This window comes from Juglans regia, unplaced genomic scaffold, assembly GCF_001411555.2.
Source record: "Juglans regia cultivar Chandler unplaced genomic scaffold, Walnut 2.0 Scaffold_817, whole genome shotgun sequence".
Classification (NCBI taxonomy): Eukaryota; Viridiplantae; Streptophyta; class Magnoliopsida; order Fagales; family Juglandaceae; genus Juglans; species Juglans regia.
Window position 1 is genome coordinate 1 of NW_023363115.1, and position 2,893 is coordinate 2,893.

Here is a 2,893-nt window from a genome sequence, read left to right on the forward strand (position 1 = left end):
TAGTACGTCGCACTAGGATTATATGAACTTTAAATAATTAGTTTGACGGATGCGATCATACCAGCACTAATGCACCGGATCCCATTTCAACTCCGCATTTAACCGTGCTTGGGCGAGAGTAGTACTAGGATGGGTCACCTCCTGGGAAGTCCTCGTGTTGCACCCCTCGTTTTTGTTTTTTCCGCTTTGTGAGAGGAATTGACAAGAAGGACAACTCGGGAGTGGATTTTTAGGAAAATCGCGCCCTGCCCATCGCGTAGCTATGGGTTTCGATCAGATCACCGGTTCGCATTGGGATCGGAAATACGCTAGTAGGTCGCCCTAGGATTATATGAATTTTAAATAATTGGTTTGATGGGTGCGATCATACCAGCACTAATGCACCGGAACCCATCAGAACTCCGCAGTTAAGCGTGTTTGGGCGAGAGTAGTACTAGGATGGGTCACCTCCTGGGAAGTCCTCGTGTTGCACCCCTCGTTTTTGTTTTTTCCGCCTTGGGAGAGGAATTGACAAGAAGGACAACTCGGGAGTGGATTTTTAGGAAAATCGCGCCCTGCCCATCGCGTAGCTATGGGTTTCAATCAGATCGCCGGTTCGCATTTGGATCGGAAAGACGCTAGTACGTCGCACTAGGATTATATGAATTTTAAATAATTAGTTTGATGGGTGCGATCATACCAGCACTAATGCACCGGATCCCATTAGAATTCCGCAGTTAACCGTGCTTGGGCGAGAGTAGTACTAGGATGGGTGACCTCCTGGGAAGTCCTCGTGGGGCACCCCTCGTTTTTGTTTTTTCCGCCTTGCGAGAGGAATTGACAAGAAGGACCACTCGGAAGTCGATTTTTTGAAAAATCGCGCCCTGCCCACCGCGTAGCCAAGGGTTTCGATCAGATCGCCGGTTCGCATTGGGATCAGAAATACGCATGTAGGTCGCCCTAGGATTATATGAATTTTAAATAATTACTTTGATGGGTGCGATCATACCAGCACTAATGCACCGGATCCCATCAGAACTCTGCAGTCAAGCTTGCTTGGGCGAGAGTAGTACTAGGATGGGGGACCTCCTCGGATGTCGTCGTGTTGCACCCCTCGTTTTTGTTTTTTCCGCATTGCGAGAGGAATTTACAAGAAGGACAACTTGGGAGTGGATTTTTAGGAAAATCGCGCCCTGCCCAGCGCGTAGCCAAGGGTTTCGATCAGATCGCCGGTTCGCATTGGGATCGGAAATACGCTAGTAGGTCGCACTAGGATTATATGAATTTTAAATAATTGGTTTGATGGGTGCGATCATACCAGCACAAATGCACCGGATCCCATTTCAACTCCGCATTTAATCGTGCTTGGGCGAGAGTAGTACTAGGATGGGTGACCTCCTGGGAAGTCCTCGTGTTGCACCCCTCGTTTTTGTATTTTCCGCCTTGGGAGAGGAATTGACAATAAGGACAACTAGGGAGTGGATTCTTAGGAAAATCGCGCCCTGCCCATCGCGTAGCTATGGGTTTCGATCAGATCGCCGGTTCGCATTTGGATCGGAAAGACGCTAGTACGTCGCACTAGGATTATATGAATTTTAAATAATTAGTTTGACGGGTGCGATCATACCAGCACTAATGCACCGGATCCCATTTCAACTCCGCATTTAACCGTGCTTGGGCGAGAGTAGTACTAGAATGGGTGACCTCCTGGGAAGTCCTCGTGTTGCACCCCACGTTTTTGTTTTTTCCGCCTTGGGAGAGGCATTGACAATAAGGACAACTCGGGAGTGGATTCTTAGGAAAATCGCGCCCTGCCCATCTCGTAGCTATTGGTTTCGATCAGATCGCCGGTTCGCATTTGGATCGGAAAGACGCTAGTACGGCGCACTTGGATTATATGAATTTTAAATAATTAGTTTGACGGGTGCGATCATACCAGCACTAATGCACTGGATCCCATTTGAACTCCGCATTTTACCGTGCTTGGGCGAGAGTAGTACTAGGATGGGTGACCTCCTGGGAAGTCCTCATGTTGCACCCCTCGTTTTTGTTTTTTCCGCCTTACGAGGCGAATTTACAAGAAGGACAACCTGGGAGTGGATTTTTTGGAAAATCACACCCTGCCCAGCGCGTAGCCAAGGGTTTCGATCAGATCGCCGGTTCGCATTGGGATCGGAAATACGCTAGTACGTCGCACTAGGATTATGAGAATTTTAAATAATTAGTTTGATGGGTGCGATCATACCAGCCCTAATGCACCGAATACCATTAGAATTCCGCAGTTAACCGTGCTTGGGCGAGAGTAGTACTAGGATGGGTGACCTCCTGGGAAGTCCTCGTGGTGCACCCCTCGTTTTTGTTTTTTCCGCCTTGCGAGAGGAATTGACAAGAAGGACCACTCGGAAGTCAATTTTTTGAAAAATCGCGCCCTGCCCACCGCGTAGCCAAGGGTTTCGATCAGATCGCCGGTTCGCATTGGGATCAGAAATACGCATGTAGGTCGCCCTAGGATTATATGAATTTTAAATAATTAGTTTGATGGGTGCGATCATACCAGCCCTAATGCACCGGATCCCATCAGAACTCTGCAGTCAAGCTTGCTTGGGCGAGAGTAGTACTAGGATGGGGGACCTCCTCGGATGTCGTCGTGTTGCACCCCTCGTTTTTGTTTTTTCCGCCTTGCGAGAGGAATTTACAAGAAGGACAACTTGGGAGTGGATTTTTAGGAAAATCGCGCCCTGCCCATCGCGTAGCCAAGGGTTTCGATCAGATCACTGGTTCGCATTGGGATCGGAAATACGCTAGTAGGTCGCCCTAGGATTATATGAATTTTAAATAATTGGTTTGATGGGTGCGATCATACCAGCACAAATGCACCGAAACCCATCAGAACTCCGCAGTTAAGCGTGCTAGG

General features: G+C 48.4%; 8 non-coding genes and 1 pseudogene across 8 annotated transcripts; all 9 read left to right on the top strand.

Annotated features, from left to right (window-relative positions):
- Window positions 1-47: 47 nt before the first annotated feature.
- Window positions 48-166, top strand: LOC118346984. Its single transcript, XR_004800247.1, has one exon. It is a non-coding gene; the product is annotated as a 5S ribosomal RNA (ribosomal RNA).
- A 190-nt stretch (window positions 167-356) lies between these two features.
- Window positions 357-475, top strand: LOC118346983. Its single transcript, XR_004800246.1, has one exon. It is a non-coding gene; the product is annotated as a 5S ribosomal RNA (ribosomal RNA).
- A 190-nt stretch (window positions 476-665) lies between these two features.
- Window positions 666-784, top strand: LOC118346988. Its single transcript, XR_004800250.1, has one exon. It is a non-coding gene; the product is annotated as a 5S ribosomal RNA (ribosomal RNA).
- A 190-nt stretch (window positions 785-974) lies between these two features.
- Window positions 975-1,093, top strand: LOC118346985. Its single transcript, XR_004800248.1, has one exon. It is a non-coding gene; the product is annotated as a 5S ribosomal RNA (ribosomal RNA).
- A 190-nt stretch (window positions 1,094-1,283) lies between these two features.
- On the top strand, window positions 1,284-1,402 carry LOC118346989. The gene has a single exon (XR_004800251.1). It is a non-coding gene; the product is annotated as a 5S ribosomal RNA (ribosomal RNA).
- Window positions 1,403-1,592: 190 nt separating this feature from the next.
- Window positions 1,593-1,711, top strand: LOC118346990. Its single transcript, XR_004800252.1, has one exon. It is a non-coding gene; the product is annotated as a 5S ribosomal RNA (ribosomal RNA).
- Window positions 1,712-1,901: 190 nt separating this feature from the next.
- On the top strand, window positions 1,902-2,020 carry LOC118346991. Its single transcript, XR_004800253.1, has one exon. It is a non-coding gene; the product is annotated as a 5S ribosomal RNA (ribosomal RNA).
- A 190-nt stretch (window positions 2,021-2,210) lies between these two features.
- On the top strand, window positions 2,211-2,329 carry LOC118346986. The gene has a single exon (XR_004800249.1). It is a non-coding gene; the product is annotated as a 5S ribosomal RNA (ribosomal RNA).
- A 190-nt stretch (window positions 2,330-2,519) lies between these two features.
- On the top strand, window positions 2,520-2,638 carry LOC118346987 (annotated as a pseudogene).
- The last annotated feature ends 255 nt before the right edge of the window (window positions 2,639-2,893 follow it).